Here is a 23,766-nt window from a genome sequence, read left to right as displayed (position 1 = left end):
CCAGGCTCCTGATTGGTCCGGGCGGGGCCTGCTTGCCCTATATAAGGGCGAGCAGGCCCGGGGCTCTCCCTTTTCGCCCGGACTGCAGAGCTGAGCAGACATTGTCGGTCTGCTCGCGGCGGCCATTTTGTGTGCGGCCTCATGCGAGCCGCCATTTTGTGGCCTGTCTTGAAGCGGAAAGAAGCCTTTTGCAATAGCGGAGCCAGCATCGGCTGGGCTCCGCTCTGGTTTGGAGCCCCATTGCCTGGTTGGGGGTGGTGTGGGGTGCCGCCTTCTTGTGGCCTCGCGGGCCCGCGGGGTTCTGGGGTGGCCTGTGGCCTTGTCTATAAAAGGCCTGGTGGTGGGCCTTGCTACCACCTTGAGTGGGGTGGTGGATTGGCCTCCTGGGAGGTTTGCACTTCTGAGGCCTGCTGCTTAGGGCAGGCCTTGCCTAGTAGGTGCAGGGTCCTTTGGGGGAGTGGGTCACGCCCTCTCCCCCTCTTTCTGGTTAATAACAGATCACAAGTCAGGGTTGATGGCCCCTAAAAAGCGGCAAGCTCAGGCCCCTCCGGCCCCACCGGTGGTGCGGCCTAGGAGGGCTGCCAGGCCGTCCGCCCGGGCTCGGGCTGCAGCAGAAGGGCCCCCGGGGGTGGTCCCGGTGGTGGTGGGGGGTTTATGCCCACGGTCCCTCAACCTGAGGTCTCCCCTTCTCTTTCTTGGGCCAGGGTCCTGGAGCGGCTTGATGAATTGGAGCGGTGGCGGTCAGGTGCTGGCCCGGAGGGGCTTCCCATGACTGCTACCACAGCCTGGGGTGCAGACCCCGAAGAGGAGCCGGCCCAGGAGGGGCAGGTTGCCCACACCTCTCAGCTGGCACACACCGTGCGGACGGCCCCGGCGGTGCAGATGGCCCAGTCGGGGCAGTGGTCATCGTTGCAGGGACCAACAAGGATGGGTCCCCCGTGGATGGCTTCTACCCCTTACGGGGCAGGTGAGGTCGCACCACACGTAGGCACTTCACCGCTCCTTCCTGTGCAGGGTCCCGGGTTTATCCCGCCTGCATTGGGGAGTGGCAACAGCTTCATGGGGGCTGCTGCGGGCACATGCGGGCAGGTCTGGTCTCCGCCTGCCCCGCCACTGGGGGCGCCAGGGGTGTCTTTCCCACCTGGGGCGGGGGTGGGGGGTTGGATGCCTCCTCCACCTGCCGTTATGCCACCGCCCCCTTTTGTGTATCCTTCGGGGCTTGGTGTGCTGGGCTCGGGGGCCACCACGGTGTGGGACCCGTTCGCCAGCATCAAGCCTGGGGCCATCCCTTGTGGGTTGCCCGCGACGCCTTTAGGTTATCATCTCCACCCGTCGGTGAAGGAAGCCATATGGCGGGGGGAGTATGTCGATCTTTTCTCCATTCTAAACAGGGAGGTCCCCAGGCAAGACAAGGAGGTGGTGCCTGGGGAGAAGGTTAAGAAAACAAAGGTCACAAAGTGCTTCAGCTCTTGGCTGTATGCCTTTTTGACCTTTGCGTCGGTGGTAATTCAGAGGCAGCCGGGTAGGGCCGCTGCCTTGCTGAAGTACATCGACCTTATAGCGAGGGCCCATTTTGAATATGGGGGCACCATATGGAGGCATTACGACAAGGGGTTCAGGATGCGTATTGCCCATGACCCCTACTTGCCTTGGGATATGGTGGTTCCGGACCTGTGGTTCCAGGCCACGCATATGTCAGGGAAGGAGGGCTGTGATAGGACCGATAGCGGTCACTTTATGGAAGAGGAGCCCGTGACGCCCGCGCCGGCCAAGGCCGTGGCGGGTGCCGTTGGAAAAGGGGCCTCTTTGGTGTGTCACGAGTTCGCTGCAAAGGGGGCGTGTTTTCGTCCCATTTGCAGGTTTCGTCACGCCTGCGGGAGTTGTGGGGGGAACCATTCCGCAGCCGTGTGCCCCCGCCCCAAGAAGGGGATTGAAAAGAAAGGCTCGGGTCTCCCAAAGCCTCCCCCGCCTGCTGGGGGAAAAGGGGCCCAGCCCAATTAATTTAATGGTGCTTGAGGGTTGGTTGGGTGACTACCACCCTCGCTCGAGAGCGGCCGCTCTCTTGCTAGGTTTTTCGGAGGGATTTAGGATCCCTTACATAGGTGTTAGGAGGGGCTTCATGTCTGACAACCTTAGGTCAGTTGTTGGACATGAAGACATTGTTAGGGTGAAGATTCGGAAGGAGGTGGCCGAGGGCAGGGTCCTCGGGCCCTTCCCGGAATCGCCCTTCCCGAATCTTCGTGTGTCTCCCTTAGGTGTGGTCCCCAAAAAGGCGAGTGGTGAATTTAGGTTGATTCACCATTTGTCTTTCCCAAAAGGGGAGTCAGTGAATGATTTCATTCCTGACGAGCTGTGTTCAGTCCGGTATGCGTCCTTTGACGCAGCCGTGACTATGGTTAGGAAGTGTGGGGTGGGAGCCCTTATGGGTAAATGCGACATTAAGTCGGCATTCCGGCTCCTCCCCATACACCCAGATGACTTTGAGCTGTTGGGCTTCCATTTCGAGGGGGGTTATTACGTGGACAGAGCTTTACCCATGGGTTGCTCGGTCTCGTGCTCTCTTTTCGAGAGTTTTAGCACCTTCTTGGAGTGGGCGCTCAGGAGGCAAAGTGGTCTGGGTACTGTCGTTCACTACCTTGATGATTTCCTGTTGGCGGGGCCTGCGCATTCGGAGCAGTGTTTTGCTTTGATGCGGGACTTCGAAGCCCTTTGTGCTCAATTGGGGGTGCCTTTAGCCTCTGAGAAGACCGAAGGCCCCGCCACCAGGATTACCTTTCTGGGTATTGAATTAGACTCAGAGGAGCAATCTTCCAGATTGCCCCTGGAGAAGTTGGTCAAGATTAAGCGGAAGCTTGATGAGGTGCTGGGCTGCCGGAAGGTGACCCTACGGCAGCTTCAGGAATTGGCAGGCATTCTTAATTTTGCCTGTCGGGTAGTGGTTCCTGGTAGGGCTTTTTCCAGGAGGTTGTATGATGCGATGAAGGGGCTCCGTTTGCCCCATCATCATACCCGCCTCTGCGCTGGGGTCAGGGATGACCTCGGCGTGTGGCGGGATTTCTTGGTCAGGTTTAATGGTGTGTCTTTCTGGCGGCATGAGCTTCTTTTGGAAGCTGAGTTGCAGCTCTGCTCTGATGCCGCAGGGACTTGTGGTTTCGGGGTGGTGTTAGGTGACCAGTGGTGCTGGTCAGAATGGCCTCCGGAATGGAGTGCCTCTTCGTTGGTTAAGGACCTGACGTTCTTGGAGCTCTTCCCCTTAATAGTGGCCTTAGAGCTTTGGGGGGAGCAGTTTAGGGACAAGACCGTGCACTTTTGGTGTGACAACCTAGCGGTTGTCCATGTGGTGAATGCCCTGTCCTCGAAGAGCGACAGGGTCATGCGGCTTGTCCGCCATTTTGTGCACAGGTCCTTGTCTCTAAACGCATTGTTTTTGGCTAAGCATGTCCCCGGGTTGGATAACGGGGTCGCTGATGCCTTGTCCCGTGGTCAGTTGTCCAGGTTTCGGACCCTGGCCCCGTGGGCCCGAGAGGTGCCAGAGGAGTTCCCCGGCCATCTCTGGAGTCTGGGAGGGATCCAGAGTGGGGAGATACGTGGCATCCCGGGCAATCCCCTCGTCTGTAGCGCCCGGCACCCTTAGGGCATACCAGCGTGCGGGTAAGGAGTTTGGGGATTTCAGGCAGGGCAGGGGTTACCAGCTTAGCTGGCCTGTCCCTGTAGAGCACCTGGCCGAGTTCTGCATCCAGCTTAGGCAGCGTGGCCTGTCAGTTAGGACGATCCGGTACAGGTTGGCCGGCCTCGCCTTTCTGTCCAAGGCGGGAGGGTTGGCAGATTTTTCAGGTGACTTTCGCATCCGGAAGGTGCTGGAAGGCTGGATGAGGGAGCAAGCGGGGGCCCCTGGTGACACTCGTCGGGCCCTGATGGTGGAGCAGCTGTCTTTAATCAACGTGGTTTTTGGCAGTCTGTGTTCCTCATTGTACGAGGCCCGTCTTTTTTGGGCAGCGACTTGTGTCATGTTTTTTGGGGCCCTTAGGGTCAGCGAGGCCTGGCCTCATCTCAAGCTGACAATTCGCTCCGTGCCTTCCAGTACGCTGATCTGGCCTTTAGACAAGGGGGTGTGTCCCTTGTGGTAAGGCGGTCCAAGACAGATCAGCTACGAAGAGGGGTTACCATCTAAATTAGTGCGGCCGCCGACCAAGCGGTGTGTACGGTGGCCGCCCTACAGCTTTATTGTTTCTGCAGGGGTCAGGCCCGGGTACCTGTCTAGGCATTGGGACGGTACCCCTCTGACCCGTTTACAATTTTGGGCGTTAGTATCCAGGGCGATGGCCCAGGTGGGCATGGATCCCGCCGGTTATGGAACGCATTCGTTCCGTATCGGCGCCGCCACTAGCGCGGCACTTTCTGGTTTACCGGCCCAGTGGATTCGGGAGATCGGCCGCTGGCGGTCAGCGGCATATTTGGGTTATGTTAGGCCCGCTGAGGATCCTAGGCAGGGCTTAGGCTAGGTAACCTCTCTGTGTGTGTGTCCTCTTGCAGGTCCCCAGGCTAACATGATACCGACGGCGCTGCTGTGTGGCCACAGCATGATTTTCTGGGCCGGCCGCCTGGCGGCCAGGAGCGCCGTCGGGATCCAGCTGTCCCTGGGGCAGTGGGTCAGGGTTGCCTGGATGGGCCGGAGAGGTGTGCGGTGGGAGGGTCTCCTACCGGCGTTGCTGGGCGGTCAGCATTCTGTGGCTGCGCCCGGCAGTAGGTGGGGCGGCTCCTGGAGTCGTGCCCAAGTGGGTTTGGGTGGGCAGCGTCCTGTGGCCGCACCCAGGTGGCTGGTATTGCACTTAGGTGGCAATGACCTGTCCATACTGGGAGGCCTGGCGCTGATCATTCAGGCACGCGAAGACCTGCGAGGGCTTCGTGAGGTATGGCCCACCACGCAGTGGTGTGGTCAGAAATATTACCTAGGCTTCTATGGCGGGACGCCTCTTCCCTTAGGGCCATTCACTGGGCTAGGCGACGGGTGAATAGGGTTATGGGTAAAACAGTTAGGGAATTAGGTGGGGTGGTAGTGCCCCATCCCCTTATCACAATAGACCGGCCATGGCTTTACCGGGCCGATGGCGTTCACCTGTCTGAGCGGGGGAACGCCATTTTCTTACAGGACCTGCAGCGGTCTCTGCGTGAGCTGGCGCAGCTAGAGGGGGGAGTCGGGGGGCCAAGATAGAGATATGACCCCCACTCCTGTGGCAGGTTAGGGGCAGAAAACTTGGGTGGTTTAGCAACCGCGCGTTCTCCCTTGGGCATCTTTGGGGATGATTGACATGTTCTCCGCAAGCTCATGGAGGGAGTTTCTGCCTGAGCAGCTGGGGGGAACCTGTCTTTGGGTCCTGCACCTTTAATTCCCCGATTCGGGTTAGCCAGTGGGACCCCCCTCATGCACAGCATGGCAGGGTCGCAGATGACGGCCTGGCCCTCACCTGGACTTGCATCGAGATACGCCCATGAGTTGCCCAGGAATGTTTTTTGGCATAACGTCATTTCCGCCCCGGAAGTATTTGTTTGACCCTGCAGGTCCAGTTCCGGGTCATAGTTGATTATGCTAATTTATGCAAAGTATTGAATAAATTATGCAAATTTATGTTAATAAAAATGACCCAATTTAAATCCAGCTCTTGTGTCCGTGTCGTTACTCCGTCTCTCCAGCAAGGGCAGCGCCGGACTTACCCGGCAGGCAGGCTTTGCTGGAGGGACCGGGAGACACGGTCCCTCATGGCGGCCACCATCTTGGATCCCGGGCGAAGTCTCGCGATGCGAGACTTCGCTCGGGAGTTCAGGGCCTGATTGGCCAGGCTCCTGATTGGTCCGGGCGGGGCCTGCTTGCCCTATATAAGGGCGAGCAGGCCCGGGGCTCTCCCTTTTCGCCCGGACTGCAGAGCTGAGCAGACACCCGCCCGCCCTCCACTATTTCGCAGTGTGCTTAGGGGTCGCCCTTAGGGGGCCGAATGGGAATTTTTTGCAGTTCTGCCTCTTAGCAGAGCTGTTTTTTTGCCCATTCCACACTGAGGTGATGGATGTGCGGTTAGGGGGTGCTTGCATTTATTAGGTTCATTGGCTTACCTTTGGTCATTTGGGTAGGCAGGTTAGGGGCGGAAAACTTGGGTGGTTTAGCAACCGCGCGTTCTCCCTTGGGCATCTTTGGGGATGATTGACAGGTTCTCCGCAAGCTCATGGAGGGAGTTTCTGCCTGAGCAGCTGGGGGGAACCTGTCTTTGGGTCCTGCACCTTTAATTCCCCGATTCGGGTTAGCCAGTGGGACCCCCCTCATGCACAGCATGGCAGGGTCGCAGGTGACGGCCTGGCCCTCACCTGGACTTGCATCGAGATACGCCCATGAGTTGCCCAGGAATGTTTTTTGGCATAACGTCATTTCCGCCCCGGAAGTATTTGTTTGACCCTGCAGGTCCAGTTCCGGGTCATAGTTGATTATGCTAATTTATGCAAAGTATTGAATAAATTATGCAAATTTATGTTAATAAAAATGACCCAATTTAAATCCAGCTCTTGTGTCCGTGTCGTTACTCCGTCTCTCCAGCAAAGCACCTTTGGGACATGTGGTAGCTAAGAATCAACAATGACTTGGCACATAGAAGGCAGTCAATCACTAAAAATTGCATTCTGGCTTTGCCATATGTAATACACCATTGTTTCTACTGTCTGCTATACCAGGGACTCCATGATTCACCTATAGGCAAGAGATAAAGTGGGAACTTTTGGGTTTTCAATGCTGAGGGGACCAATCATTGTTTTTGTGTCACACGCTACATTTATACTGACACTGATGGGGAAATTTCCAATCAACAAATATGTTTATATTTTTGAATTGGAGGCTAGCTTTGAATGACAGCTTTCATGGCTCGAACAACTGAGCAGTGGTTGCACTTTCTTCCTTCTTACCATGGATGTCCATGAAAATGGGGAAGGATATGTAAATAGGAAAGCAACAAAATTTGTTTTCTCACTCCATGATGGAAATATTGCATAATACATGCTCCTGTCATGTGTCATGATTCATCCCTAAAGAGGAAATGTGATTTGGGTCATGCACTTGTGCTGTCATTTTTGCTTACAGTAGAAGTCATTGATACTCCTGGTTTCTCCTTAGATTTGCAGACTAAAAACTCAGTAGAACTATACTGAAAAACCAAACCTGAAAAGTTCTGAAGACTTCACAACTTTTTGAGCATTTATGTAATTTTCCTTTGAGTAAAGATTTTGCTTGGTGCTGAAAAAGTTGTTCATTGTTGTGAATCAACATGATTATAATTGTCGACACCTATCTAAAAGCATGATTACCTTTCCTACTATCCTATCAAAGTTTTCTCAGAGTTAAATTACAGGGATTTCTGTTATAATAACAATATTATAAAATATGCTGCTGTGCAAATGCAAGAATCTGACCGGCTCATTTTTTTTCCCCATTTCCAAAATATCTGTTCAGTTTTATGCCTGACTAGTATGCAGAACAAATCACTTGTCCAGCTTTGTAAAGGATATACATTATCAGAGTAGAACACCTGCAGGACAAAAGACAGGTTAATTTCACTGCTCAGATGCAAAGAAGATCATTATAAAGTCTGCAGCAACCAAACTCTGTGAAATATCTGCATTAGTCATTAACTTTTTGATATTAAAATTCACATAAAACTCAATTAACTCCTACATAGCTTTTAATGACTTTTTTTCCAGACGAGGCTGTTGTTTACTAATATGATTTTCCATCCCGGGTATCTGTTCTTTTGTTTCCTTGTTAATAGTTGAGGGCTGATTTTCTTCAAAGAAAGTAGAACAGTGAAAATCACATTTGCTAAATGCTGTCCTTGAAATATGCTTTTGAAATTCATGCATCAAAATGTGGCCTTGTGAAAGTCAAATATGGTCATAACATAGAGAAACTGAGTAGAATTTAGCCTGTAGGCATAGGAGAAATAATAAATATAAAATAATTTATGTTTAAATGTAGTTGGAGACGGAATTTAAATGTACCAATAATTGTGCATATTATATAGTGGGTTTTATATAATGCCTGATCAACACGTTTTAATGTGAGACAAGTATTGTGTCCATGGCATATGGCTACAAATGCAATGTATTAAGTTTTTTCACTGTAAAAAAAAAGTTTGGTATATTGATCCACCCACAGTGCTTTTATTAACTGACAGTAATGACTAGGTTTTGTCAATTGGTACATGGGGCATTGTACATTGTACATTGTTAGTATTGACTAGAAAAAATGCAAAACTCCTTTTTATATTTTTAACTCTTGCATATAATTTGATTATATAAACCCAAGCAACTCTATGACTTAAAACAAGACATGGTAGTTACAAAGATTTAGCCTGAAACGGCAGGCTAAAATCCTGCTATTTGGTCCCACCCCTTTTTTATACATAGTTGTGACCTTTAACTTAATTCTCTTTCTCAAACTTCAGTTGTTCCTGCACTTAGCAATTGCTTCCAAAGGATCAAAGGATTCTCATGACAGTAACCACTGAGATCACACAAAAGCTTATAATAAACTATTTTTAATTTCCTCTTGTGTCTATTTAGATCAGAGTTGGCCCCAGAACTGCAACTGTTTCTCAAAGTCTTCTCTGACCACTGTTGTCAAAAACTAATGAAATAGTGCCATTTTCATCCATGAAATACAGTTACATTATGCATGGCAATAGATTTGTACAATATATCTCCCATATATTTTGTCAAAAACAGGAGGGGAAACCTATAAGTTCAATGATGGAACTTATAAACATCTACATTGGAAGAATGGATAGTAAACCTGACGGGAGAGAGAGAGAGATGGAGAAATTAACAGCTTTGATTAAAGAAAAGACTTTGATCAATTGTACTTATACTTGGAATCCACTTTTGCAATTTGATTAGAATTACATGTGATTATAGAAGTGAAATTTTATTCAGATCAGTAGTGGGTTCCTACCAGTATGGATGCAGCTCTGTGGCTCTGGTGTGCGAGAACACATTTTGCAAAATTTTGCAAAATTTCACTCAAACGTGTTCTCGCACGCCAGAGCCACAGAGCTGCACGTGATTATCTGTACCAGTAGGAACTCATTACTGAGTCAGATGTATTTTTTATTTGGAAGCTATTTTTTTTCTTTTTTTTCTTTTGCACTTTTAAAAATGATTATTTTTTAAAAAAAACTTCCTTCTTGCTTGCTGGTTTTTTATTCATGTTCTTAAAATTTAATAAAATCATATCAACCAACCACTTTGTCTCTATGCCTTACCCATTATATCTCTTGTCTTCCTTGCCATTCCCAAGTCAACCTCACAATCGACCTACAGACATTTGTTTTATAGACTACCCTTGAAGTCAACTAGGGTTGTATTTACAACATAATTTATAACATAATTTTACCTGTTTTACCAATTTTTGTAACCCACAGAATATTTTTTTATTTCGGGTCTGTGTGTGGATGGGGGGAATATGTTCAGAGTGGCTGGAGGAGCTGGGGGAAAAGAATAGAGCCCCCTCTGATGAGTGTGCAAACAGAAGCAGATTGGGGCACAGATATGATCCCTGGCTTGATGTGAGTGGGATACCTTGCCTGCCGGAGAGGAGGGAGGTTGTTGGGGCAGGGAAGCAGATCTCCGGGGTGTTGGAGAGCCGGAGCATCAGGGTTATGACTAGGAGAGGTAGATATGACAGGAACCTGGGAGTAGGATACTCTTGGGGAACTAGGACTTGCTGTCTTAGAGCAATTATTTGTTCTGGCTCCTCTGATTCTGGTTAATCAGGCTCATCCTGTATATCTGGTGACATGGGATGTCAGGGCCCTGATCTCAGGCTGCTGCTGGTTAATGCCAGGTCTGTTGTTAATAAAGCCTCCCTCATTCGATATTTACTCTGGCTTAGGGCCAGACTATCTTTGAAACCACCTTCTACCACATAGCTCCCAGTGACCGGTAAGGGCCCACAGAGTTGGTATTCTCCAGATCCCATCAGCTGAACAGTGTCATTTGTTTGTTTGTTTGTTTGTTTGTTTGTTTGTTTGTTTGTTTGTTTGTTTGTTTGTTTATTTATTTATTTATTATTTATTATTTATTATTTATTATTTTTTATTTATTCCAATACACAATACATATTGAACAGGATAGACATGACGTATTATATATAAAGAAAAGATATAAAAGTAGAGGAGAAGATATATGAAAGGAAGAAAAAATATATGAAATATGGGATAAGGAGAGACAATTGGACAGGGGATGAAAGGCAGGCTAGTGCACCTCTTAGGAACCTGGAGAGGTCAATCGTGGATAGTCTCAGGGAGAAATGTTGGGGGTTAGGGGTTGACACTACTGAGTCCGGTAATGAGTTCCACGCTTTGACAACTCGATTGCTAAAGTCATATTTTTTACAGTCCAGCTTGGAGCGATTAATATTAAGTTTGAATTTGTTGCGTGCTCTTGTGTTGTTGTGGTTGAAGCTGAAGTAGTCATTGACAGGCAGGACATTGCAGCATATGATTTTGTGGGCAATACTTAGATCGTGTTTTAGGTGTCGTAGTTCTAAGCTTTCTAGACCTAGGATTGATAGTCTGCTTTCGTAGGGCATTCTGTTTTGAGTGGAGGAGTGAAGGGCTCTTCTGGTGAAGTATCTTTGCACATTTTCTAGGGTGTTGATGTCCGAGATGTGGGTCCATGGGGGAGAGCCTTCTCTGTGGCTGGCCTGGTTCTCTGGAACCAATTTACCTCCTGAGTTCCAGACTACCCCCACCCTATTGGTCTTCTGGAAAGTGGTAAAGACCTGGTTTTTCAGACAAGCCTGGGGCTGTTGATCCTATGGTGGTAACTAGGGAGATCTGGCCATGAAAGCCATATAGGGATTTATTTGTAAATTGTTTTTAAACTGTTTTTAGAGGCTTTGGTACCATTATTGATGTTTTATATTTTTGCTTAGAACTGCCTAGAGTTTTTCAGGTGTTGGATGGTGTAGAAATTGAATAAACAAACAAACAAACAAACCTTTGGAATCGTAACAATTCTGATCCCTGATTTTAAAATCCCTGATTGTTTTTTTCTTCCCTGACAAAATGGCAAGAAATCTGTTTATGTTCAGGTAACAATCCTTGTTAATTCTACCTTGCTAGCAAGCCTTGATCTCTGTTCTTATTTTCACATACTCTATTGCCTTAGTTGACACTGATACTTTTCAGTATATGCTGAAGGATTTAAGTTGCACAATGATTTGTCTGTGACTTCAAGGGCAAAAAAGCCTTCACAAAGTAAAGTTAGTTTTGCAACATATTATTGCTAATAAAAGGAAAGCAGCCAGAAAAGATAGACTCGGCATTTGTAATAGTTTACACAGACTACATTAAGCTTCTGCAGCCCATAAAGGCCAAACATATCAAACTGGCTGTTATTCTGCATGTAAAACAAGATTTGAAAAGGGGGCATATTCTCTGTAACAAACTTACCAAAAAAGTGGATCATCACAAGAAAAGTGTTGCAGGTTTAATAGTTTTGCATTCACATTAAATCTATCTTTTGACCTTTCTTACTCATATTTCTTCAAAGCAGATGTTTAGAGCTGCACTTTTTAACCATTTTCACCTTGGTTAGAAACTTCAGATTCATTTGGCAGATTCTAGAATAGTGGGAAATCAGTGGGAATTTGTACAGACAACAAATTGTGCACTTTTTTACTATGCCACAATATGAGTTGTTATTGACAACTTGCTTCCAATAACAAAAGAGTGTTAAGAACAAGAAATGCAGACTTATAACCTCACATTATGAAGGCTCTCCAAGCATGCCTAAATTTCTAATTTTACATTATTGGTTGAAAAAGAAAGGAAAAAATATATAACCAAGAGTATGCATTATGTTTTATGATTTTAAACAGACTTCTATAAAAGGTAATGTTACATTTAGGAAGAAATGCATGCAAAATATTGGGAGAGATAGGACAAGGGCCAAGGTATAAAAGTCAGTAAAGTATAATGAATAACAGGTCAATAAAATCAGCACATTAAACAGCACAAAAATCTGACCAGTTTGGAGACCAGTACGTTTGGTGGTAGCTACACTAAAAAAGGTTGATATAATGTCAATAATGCCTGTTTTTTATATGCACTATAGGCAAGTATTGCATCTGCATTTTAGTAAATATAGCATTGAAAGTTTGCATAATTTAGGGCCATACTAGATTGAACTGATTACGGAGGAAAAAGTAGATATGGGTTGCCTTAGTCTCCTTTCTTCTCCTTACTCCTCCTCCCTCCCTCCTCCTCCTCTTCCTCCTTCTTCATTTGTCCTTCTTCCTGCTCCCACTCTATCTCCTCCTTGCCCCTTCCAACTTGATGAGTTTGCTTTTAAAAAAAAAGCCCACAAAAACAAAGGATGGCACATCCTTTCTATCACCAGAGCCTTGTGTAAACAATATCATACTATTTCCATATTCTGATCTGCAAACTGCAGCCTTTCACTGTGTCAAGAAGGTAGGAGGCAAGAGCAAAAATCAAGCTATTTTCCAGGGGGGGGGGTGGAAGAGGTGGGGAGGATATGCTCTATAATGGAAGGTGATATTCTGCAGTTATAGTTACTCCCCTGCTGTGTATATTACCAGGTACTATTTCAACACAGTGCTACTGCAGTGTGATTTTGAATAATTACTTGCTAATTTTGAATAATTTTCAGAGGGCTTTTGGAATTCAGGGTAATTTTTGAAAAGGGATGTCAGAAGAGAAAAAGAGGAATCAAAAGCTTAAGCAGCAAATACAGAAATTACAAAGAGTTGACAGTTATTTCAGTGCAGTGGACAAAAAAGAGACCTGGTTCTTAGAATAATCAATCAGGCCCAGAGCTACCATGGACAGCTACCTCTCCTGATTATATCATGGTGAATAACTGCTACACATGAGAAGGTTACAGAGCCTGAAATCCCAGAAGAAGAACATAAATACACAAAGCCTACTAATGATCTTAGTCTCTGGGGTTCCTTGAATGAAGAAGAGAATTCATTCTGGTTATATATTTTAATGGTTTGGATTCATATTAAATCTGTCTGTTTTTTCCTCCTTTGACACTCATATTTTATCGGAGTTCAAGGTTCCGATGAAATATAGTACAGGGACTTGCAGCTAAATCTGGTGAAGAAATGGAAATGTTTAACCTAAAGAAGAGAAATCTAAGAATAAATGTGATACCAATCTTACAATACTTGAAGGGCTATTAAAATGTGGTTGTGCCAGGTTATCTGTTAAATTCTACATATACAGTTTGTTTAGTTTCCTTTCTGATTGTCTGATAAAAGTATTAGTCACATTATATTATTTATCTGTGCTTAATTGTGTTTTTCTTCTGTTTATAGAAACTGAAATTATAAATTTTAATGCATTGTTAGCTGCCTATAACCACCATGTTGAGATGAGAAATTCAATCAATTTCCATATGGGTAGAACAAGAACCAAGGGATGGAGATGTTAGAAAAGAAGATCCAAATTCAAAGATTTTTCTCACAAAAAGAACAATTCACCAATAGAACTTCCTGCTGCCTGGATCTGGGTGCTCCATCAAGGATCATGTTAAAACCAAGGTTGGAGAACAATTTCTCTGGAATGGTGTAAGGATTTCTGCTGGGACAGTGGCAGGACCTCCAAGGTTTCTTCCAATTCTATGATTATATGAGTTGTTGACTTGCTGGTGTAAGTTTCCTGGAAGTGTGAGCATTGGAATAACTCATTTGAAACATCACAGAAGGCATTTAGTGCATTAGCACTAAATTAAATATTATTCAAAGAATCAATTTCAAACAAAAGAATGTAAAAATGGGAAGATATACAGATGAAAGTGGCTGATATAAGTCTACTGAAATTCAGTAAGTCTACATAAATTCTTACCAAGCTTAACTTTAGTAAATTTGAAGGTCTTTCATGTTGATCACTTTCTTTCCCAAGATGGTCTTGACAGAAATGTAAGCCAAATATCTATGTCTTTTGAAACCTTTGATGCAAAACCTTCCAAACACTTAAGATGGAAAGGTATACTGCATTAATATTTATAATCTTCGCCAATTAATATTTTCTTTGAATCCATTATTGTGCTTTGGCCATGCAAAATACAGATCAAATAACTGTTATTTAAAACATCATATAAAGTATCATGCATATCTTATCACATATTACTCTAGTATAACACACCTATATTATTATATAGTATATCCCACGTCTCATATAAAATACATTGTTAGATATTTATTGCAAAGTAGGCACATAAAGAGCTTTTTTTTAGCTGAATGGTTTCTGACCTTCTTCAAATTAGAATATCATGACAGTGAAAGTATGGCCAATATGGTGCTCAATTATCTATGTAAAGGGTGTGAAGTTGGCTTCAGTAAGTGCTGAGGAGACACACAATAATTCTGCTAATATGGCAGAACTGTTAAAAATGCAGCAAAAGCTTCTAAGTAAAAGAGAATACTGTATATATTCAATGTACTGGATATTCATTATATGGTACTCGCCAGTGACACTTGCCAAGATGAAATACATTTGGGGGTGGGGTGGGGGGTTCCTGATATGTAGCAACAAATACATACAGTACATTTTTCTCTTTGTAAGTAAGTTACTCAAATCTTGGGATTTGGTTTTACAGTAGCAAAATATCTGTCAATCAGTATGCAGAAAGTAAGTGCAATGGTAACATCAACAGGGGTGGGCTACTGCCTGGACGGTGGGGAATACTGTGTGATAGAAAAAATGGGGCTCCACCCCAGAGCACCCAATTTGCACTGAAAGATGTTGAAAGAAAATGCAGGGCATCCTGCATAAGCCACACCCACAGTATGGTTGTAAACATTTTGGTAGCCCTTCACTGGACATCAGCAACAATTGAGGACTGTGATTGAGTTATCTATGTTCTTATTCTTGTTGATACATGAGAAAATTAAAAAGCTAGCATGCATAATGCTACAATGAAGAAAAAATTGTTTGTGTTCATGCTGCAACTTTACAATAGTTTGTTAGATCAATTCTGTAAAATTAGCAAAGCTTTTACATCTTTCTACCTTATTTTTTTTGAAACAGCCTTGAGAAAACTGTGATGGAATTGAATTGAAGTAAAAGAAAAGCTATCTGATATAGGCCACCAGTGACTGTATAAAAGTCGAAAGGAAAATAAATTCTAGTCAATTGTGGTGATGTATCTGAATCTAAGGGGAGGCATTCTTAAAGATGAAACTTTCAAGTCCTTCATTAGATTTCATTCAAAGCCCTCAATGATGGCTTTTGAAACCAACTTAAATGGGGGGGGGGAGTCAATTATATATGAAAACATTGCATACCCTTTTCTTGTTTAGTTCAGTTAGATGTTACAGGAAATCAGTCATACGAAGGCATAAAGCTGTGATAATGCTAGTGTATATTGGGGGAAGAAAACATTTCCATGGATAAATCCAGAAGTATTATCCAACTAAATAGCATTTCCAAGATTAGGATCTGTATTGTTATCATTAAAATTACAACCAACTTTGCAAAATGTAGAAATAATAAGATGGCTCTTGAGCAGAATGAACTGTGGACATCATTACTCTGGGGGGTCGGGGGGACTTCCAGTCTTAAGCATTATGTACATAGAAAATTGTAACTTTGTAATCTCTGAGTTGATAACACCTTCAAAGACTTTATTTTCTAAAACCTACAAAAGAAAATATTTTTAACTTTTATGTGGAATGCAAGGCAGATTATAGTGGGATTTTTTTTCCAGTTGAGAAATATAGAACTCTGTAACCACTCTCATGCTATTATCTCTGAAGAAGAAGAAGAAAAAAAGTAATAGTCTTTCAGCTAAGAGTAGTGTTTATAATGCAAATAAGGATTTTCTCCCCCTAGAAAATTGTTTTGTTAGATTATTAGTTTTCCATTAGTCTTTACCAAGTATATGTGAGAAGGTTAAAGCATTGTTTCTATTATTTCTTTATTCTTTATTATCTGTTGGATTTTTTTTTAAATTTTCTGGGGTCTCAAGCTTCCTATAGTTTAAGACCTTCACATATCTTAATCAAGTGCTAAATCCAGGAGCATCATGGAGAGCTTGCTACAGCAACATCTTAAGTTTGCCCTTTACTGTTCAGGAACCAATCGCTCTTGGATGCTCTTCTCCATAGCAATGGAACAACCCTGCAGAATTTCTAATGGATGGCACCACAGCAAATAACTATAATCAAAGCTGCAATAAATAAGCAACGTTGACCTAGAAGCTGGTTTTCTAACCTTGGAGTATATGATTACTTTTCCAACAAATGATGCTCTCAGTTTTGTAGCAAATGTGATTTTCAGATAAGCAAACTACCTAATACAGGGAGAGGCAGATATATTCTTTAGAATAGCGTTCATCTGTCGACACTTCAGGAACCTTTGGTGTAAATAATACACAGTAGTCCAAGTTCTAATGGGACTCAAATTCTAATACAATATATCATATATATGATATGCCAATGAATAACAAGGCTGGCTGAGTGCTTGGAAAATAACTTAGGTTACTTAAGTAACTTTATGAACACTTTCTATGTTCATGAAATCCCGTGCAGTTTTATGATTTAAAATTAGTATTTAGATATTTTTCAATGAAAATTTACATTGGCAATGTATCCTTTTGTGTATGACAGCCTATAATAATTAAAAGGTTTCTCCTATACAGATAGTCCTCGACATACAACAGTTAATTCAGTGGCTGCTCAAAGTTACAATAACACTGAAAAAAAATGACTTACAGTCATTTCCCTATGGTCACTTGATCAAAATTCAGATGCTTGGCAACCAATTCAATTTCATGATGGTTGCGGTGATATAAGCATCTTTTATGACCTTGTGACAAGCAAAGTCAATGGGGAAACCAGATTCACTTAGCAACTGTGTCACTGATTTAACAAACTGCAGTGGTTTACTTAACAGTTGTGGCAAAAAGGTCATAAAATGGAGCAAAAGTCACTTAACAAATGCTTCACAATATCTCAGTTCCCAGAAGAAAGAACTTATTCTTGAAGCAGTCAAGACAATTTGCTTTTCTGCTTGTTTTTCTTGCTTGCCTGCTTGCTTGTAGCTGCATCGTGTCATTGGATCATCTTCTGCCTGTGATCTACCAAGATCTACCCATATCTTTCTCACTGTCCCCTTTGCACCCCTATACTTACACTATGTCTTTTATTTTTGCAATCTAAATAAAGAACTTTGCATTTATTCCACTTACAATTCTTCCTGCTGGTTTCTGCCCATCATTTCAGCTTCTCAAGATTCTTCTAAATCCTGATACTATACTCTTAGGCATTTATTATCTTTATATAATTTTCAGATTTGATAATATTTTATAATCCCATAATTGAGAATGGAACATCCTTTGCTAAATGATGCAATCATTATGTGATTTGCATCACTGTGTGTTGGTGCAACGATTAGAATGCAGTACTGCAGGATAATTCTGTTGACTGCCAACAGTTTGGCAGTTTATCCTGGATGTCTCAAGGTGAACTCAGTATTTCATCCTTCTGAGGTTGGTAAAATGAGGACCAAGATTGTTGAGGGCATTATGCTGATTTTGTACACCACTAAGAGCGGGATGTAAAGCACTGTGAAGCAGTTTATAAGTCCAAGAGCTATTGCTATCTGATTTTACAACTTTTTGCTACAGTTCTTAAGTGAATCGCCATGATCATTAAGTTAATCACATGGTCATTAAGTGAATCAGACTTCCTCCATCGACTTGTCAGAAAGTTGAAAATGACAACCCAGTGACCCTTGGAATGTTTCAACTTTCATAAGTATATATCAGTTTTCAAGTATCCAAATTTTGATCATGTGACAGAATGATCAACATTCATAAGGGCAAGAACTGGTCATAAGTTTCTTTTGTTCAGTGAAACTGTAACTTTGAATAGTTGTTTAAAAATTATGATAAATCAAGAATTATGTGTCATAAACTAACTACCATATTTTTCAGAGTATAAGACACGCCGGAGTATAAGACACATCTTAGTTTTTGGGGAGGAAAATAGGGGAAATAATCTGCTTACCAGATATTTATCTGGCTAGCATCCTTAGTCTGGTCAGTTTCACCACATTATTTTATCCCCTGGTTAGGGCTTTTAAAAAACCTTGTTCAGAGAGAGTAACAATGAAAGAGCTTGCAAGCCAATAAGAGCTGGGAACATTTTTAGCACCTGGTTAGGGATGGAATGAAAAATTTGGAGCAAGTTAGATCAATGAAAAAGACCTGCAAAGACTTAAGGGCCTGGAAAACATTATTCATAGAGTAACAATGAAAGAGCTTGCAAGCTGGTAAGAGCTGGGAACATTGTTATTACCTGGTTAGGGCTGGAAAGAAATATTTGGAGTAAGTATAGCAATAAAAAAACCTACAAAGACATGGTTTGGAAAACATTCTTGACAAAGAGTAACAATAAAAGAGCTTGCAAGTGGGTGAGAGTTGAGAACATCGTTAGCACCTAGTTAGGGCTGGAAAGAAACATTTAGAGCAAGTTAGAGCAATGGAAAAAACCCTGCAAAGACTTAGAGCTTGGAAAACATTTTTCATAAAGAGTAACAATGAAAGAATCTGCAAGGTAAGAGCTGGTAAGATCATTAGCACCTAGTTAGGACTGGGGGGGGGGGAAAGCTTCTAAAAGCTACATCAGAGTATAAGACGCACCTGAATTTTCAGCTTCCTTTAGGGAGGAAAAAGGTGTGTCTTATACTCTGAAAAGTACAGTACTTAACAACTTCTGCTGTTTGATGCAGCATCTGTCAACCTGACCAACTATAGTTACTCTGACCTTATATCTACTCCTTTCCATTCTCTAGTCTTCTAGCACCAATACCCATCTTTCTATATTTCTGAAAAATAATAAAAAGGGGCATTGAAATAACATCTACAAGCTTCCTCAATAATCTAAAATGTAATTGGTCTAGTGCTAGGAACTGTAAAATATAAGTCCTGGAAAATTCATTCATAGTAATCAGATACTCTTACCCATTGTTCCCCTTTGGGGGGAATAAAAAACATAGGTATATCCTTTCTCAGTCACCTGTTCTTTTTGTACTACCTTCTCAGTAGATTCAGACCCTCCTTTCTCTTTCTTTTCTCTTCACACATAAAAAAACCCCTTTTTGAAATACAGAATGTTTTGCAGAAATTTTAAGTAAATTGCCTCAGCTGTCTTCAGTAGGAAGAAAATAGAGTGGGTTTTTTTCTGCCACATTTCACTCTATATTATTCCATAGCATTACCACACTGTTCTAAAATGTGTGGAAACTGAATGAAAGAAATCCAGATAATATGACCAATGAATATATATTTTATGAAGAATTGTTTTGGACCGTTTGGGGTATTCTGGTTTCTTCCTCAGTTTTCAATCTGGCCTTAATAAAAGTTCAAAATATAATTTGAAATTGGTTATTTTTCAAAGCTCATGCAGCTGTAATTTGAAGTGTGGCCTCAGGGGTGAAAGGCCATTAAATAATTTACTGATCCATGAAGACAATTTCAAAAATTTACAGTAGGTAAAGTAATGTGAGATTGTTTGCATGTTTAATTTGTCTGTGTTGAAAGGCATTATTGCAGATCATCTTGATAGAAGGCTGTGCTTGGCAATAAACCAGTTGAGTTTTTAACATTATTTTCTGTTGATTGCTGAAGAAAAAGATTCAAGCATCTCTTCACCATCAATCAGCATCCCAGATCAGGATAGATTAACTCCAAGGTTAACATCAGACCGACAGTCAACTAAACAATACCTTAATCAAGAAACTGTCAAAGAAGCCAACAGCAAACAGCCCAATCAAAGAATATATAAGACCATTCCCACCAATGCTGACAGTCAATTCCCTAGAATATAAATTGACTAAACAGCACACCTTCCTAGCCCAAATGATGTTCTGTCCCAGCAATGAGCCCCCCCCCCAAGAAATAGGTGCACACACATGGCTTTGACAAGATTTAAGCATGTAATTCTAATAATTTAGTATCAGAAAGGTTTAACTGTGTAAAATGCATCAGCAAAGCAAGAATAAGTCCGTTCGTATCAGCTGTTCATTAAAGTCAAACATAAAGCCAAAAGTCCCAAATAGTTCTCTTTGATCCAATCTCTAATTAACACGACTCACTCTGAATTTGTAGGAACCCCTGACATCCAGATTTCACCTTCTAGTTTGTAATTCACATGAACAATCCAAGAGCCAAATCCCAACAGTCATCGCTCACATTAGAAAATTGACTTCGGCACTCACTCATCACAAGGCTAACCCTTAAATATGAAGAATCGTCTTTTTCTGCCGTCAATCTTCTAGAATAGAATAGAATAGAATTTTATTGGCCAAGTGTGATTGGACACACAAGGAATTTGTCTTGGTGCATATGCTCTCAGCATGCATAAAAGAAAAATATACATTTGCCAAGAATCATGTGGTACAACATTTAATGATTGTCATAGGGGTCAAATAAGCAATGAAGAAGCAATATTAATAAAAAAGCTTAGGATATAAGCAACAAATCACAGTCATACAGTCAACATGGGAGGAAATGGGTGATAGGAATGATGAGAAAAACTAGTAGAATAGAAGTGCAGATTTAGTAGAAAGTCTGACAGTGTTGAGGGAATTATTTGTTTAGTAGAGTGATGGCGTTCAGAAAGAAACTATTCTTGTGTCTAGTTGTCTTGGTGTGCAGTGTTCTCTAGCGACGTTTTGAGGGTAGGAGTTGAAACAATTTGTGTCCAGGATGTGAGGGGTCAGTAAATATTTTCCCCGCCCTCTTTTTGACTCGTGCAGTATACAGGTCCTCAATGGAAGGCAGGTTGGCAGCAATTGCTTTTTCTGCAGTTCTGATTATCCTCTGAAGTCTGTGTCGGTCCTGTTGGGTTGCAGCACCAAACCAGACAGTTATCGAGGTGCAGATGACAGACTCAATGATTCCTCTGTAGAACTGTATCAGCAGCTCCTTGGGCAGTTTGAAGTTCTATGTCTCTAAATAATAATAATAACAATAATAATTAATAATAATTTATTAGACTTGTATGCCGCCCCTCTCCAAAGGGCATGGCCAAGTATTCTAGAGATCTATGCACGCAGAGACCTCCTCCTGTTCAGCCACTCATTCCTTCTGACACTTCTGCATACTTTGGCATCAAGAAGAGGCTCTTCCTCCTCTCCTGAGTCACTCATGAGCACCTCTGGAGGTGCAAGAGGCCCTGGTTGGCTTTCAGCCTCTGACCCCACATCCTCTGCGACCTCCTCAATATCAGATTTTGGTGCCAAGTACACTGGCCTAGGATACCAACCCTCACCCGTCTCTCGATCCTCAGAACCTGTGATCAGCTGAGCAGCATGCAAATGGGCTACAACATTACCTAGTTTGGGTAATGAAATGTCTGCAAAGGAAGAAGCAAGCTCAGAAGCACCAAGAACTTAGAATAGTTTAGTAGTTGTAAATAAAGGGGACAAGTCCTGCCATAGGTAATAAGCTGGCTAAAAGGCAGGAAACAGAAGGTAGGAATAAACAGAAAAAGGAAAGAGGGGTGGATGAGATTCATTTTTGTTGTTGTTGTTGTTGTTGTTCTGGTGTCTGTCTGGGTGCACAGTAGGTAGTTTTTGACCTAACACCACAATTGAGTCCAGAATTTATATTGCTAAGTGAGAAATTTGTTGTGAGTTTTGCTCCATTTTATGATTTATTTTGCCACATTGGTTAAGTGAATTTATTTATTTATTCGACTTCTATGCTACCCAATCCCGAAGGACTCAGGAATCACTGTAGTTGTTAAATTAATAACATAATTGTTAAGTTAATCTGGCTTTTCCATTGACCTTGTTTGTCAGAAGGTTGCCAAAGATGATCACGTGACCCTAGGACACTGCAACCATCATAAATAGGAGCCAGTTGTCAAACATCTGAAAGTAAATCACATGACTGTGGGGATGCTGCAAAAGTCATAACTGTGGAAAAAATGGTCATAAATCACTTTTTTCAGTGCCCTTGTAACTTGAAATGGTTCCTAAATGAATTATTATATGTACAAGCAATTGCTGCAGTACTTTTATAGAAGTCTGCAGAATAGAAAACAAGGAAAACCACATTGCTTGATAGTTTGTCATTAGAAAAATAATTGGAATTTAACTAATAAGACTTTAGATTTTGTATGCAGTGTATCTATTTTAGTTATAACTTTAGTGTTTTGGCAATTTTTGTTGATATTCCATTTCAAATACATAGTTTTAATATCTCATTTTTCAGGGATCCATCTGCAATGATATCCAAATGCTATATATATATTGGTATATATCCATTGCAGATGGATCCCTGAAAAATGAGATATTAAAACTATGTATTTGAAATGGAATATCAACAAAATATATATTGGGCAGAAGGGGGTGGGATAATGCTACAAACCTAGACTTGCATTGACTGTCCAAATTCTTTAAACCACCACTGTTTAGTCCTAACATTGCTTCACAAAGTAAATCATAATACAGTGTTCCCTCGATTTTCGCGGGTTTGAACTTTGCGGAACGTCTATACCACGGTTTTTCAAAAATATTAATTAAAAAATACTTCGCGGTTTCCCCCCCTATACTACGGTTTTTCCCGCCCGATGACGTCATATGTCATTGCCAAACTTTCGTCTGCCTTTAAAAAACATTCTTTTTAATAAACTTTAATAAACATGGTGAGTAATAATCTAAATGGTTGCTAAGGGAATGGGAAATTATAATTTAGGGGTTTAAAGTGTTAAGGGAAGGCTTGGGATACTGTTCATAGCCAAAAATAGTGTATTTACTTCCTCATCTCTACTTCACGGAAATTTGACTTTCGCGGGCGGTCTCGGAACGCATCCCCCGCAAAAAGCGAGGGAACACTGTATATCAAATCCAAATTTTGTAAATATTTGCCACTAGCTTCCTTGTTCTCTCCTCCCTGGTAGATATGGAAAACCATGCCTGGTAGATATGGAAAACCATGATTTCTAAAAAATGCCTATATGATTGGATCTTTGAATTAGCAATGTAGCTATTGTCATATCTCCATAAGTCAGTAATTTCTTCAAGGCAAACAATGGTTCCCAGTTCATGCAGGAAGTTTGGGGAGTGCCACTAAATAATACAAATAGCAGTACCACCTGCAGCGATTGAATGCAATGACAACTTTTAGCTGTTATTTAGAGAAGATATACCCAGCTCTTCCCCCCCCTTTCATACATATAACTTCAATTCCTTCTTGATATTAGATAAGCTGCTTCATAATATATTTAAAAGAATTCTTCAACAATACCGTGTTAACAGAATAGTTTGCCAGCTGATAAATCAGAATCATTCCTTTCAGTATATTGCTTTGTATGACTCTATATGCCAATAGGCTTTGTTTTTTAAGATGAACTGTCCTGGTAAACTTTGGGAGTAGAACGGACTAATTATTAACATGAAAGGAAACCTTCATTGAAAAGAGGAAGCTGTTGGGCTAGCAATATATGTATCCCTGAAAGGAAAAAAAAAAGAATATGAGGGAAAAAGCCCTGACTGTATTCCTGACTACAAATCTTTTACATGCATCATCTAGCAGCCACTCCTCTTCATTCTCATCTGTCATCAATTTGTCAGCGTTCAACCCGTCACCTGCTTATCCAGCTGTGCCTTCGAAATTTCAAAGAATGGGTCCCAAGTTCTTTCAAACTCTGCCAACCTACTCTCTGGTGAAAAGGCCAATTTACTCAGT

Source organism: Erythrolamprus reginae, chromosome 1, assembly GCF_031021105.1.
Source record: "Erythrolamprus reginae isolate rEryReg1 chromosome 1, rEryReg1.hap1, whole genome shotgun sequence".
NCBI classification, from domain to species: Eukaryota; Metazoa; Chordata; class Lepidosauria; order Squamata; family Dipsadidae; genus Erythrolamprus; species Erythrolamprus reginae.
This window is presented reverse-complemented; position numbering follows the sequence as displayed.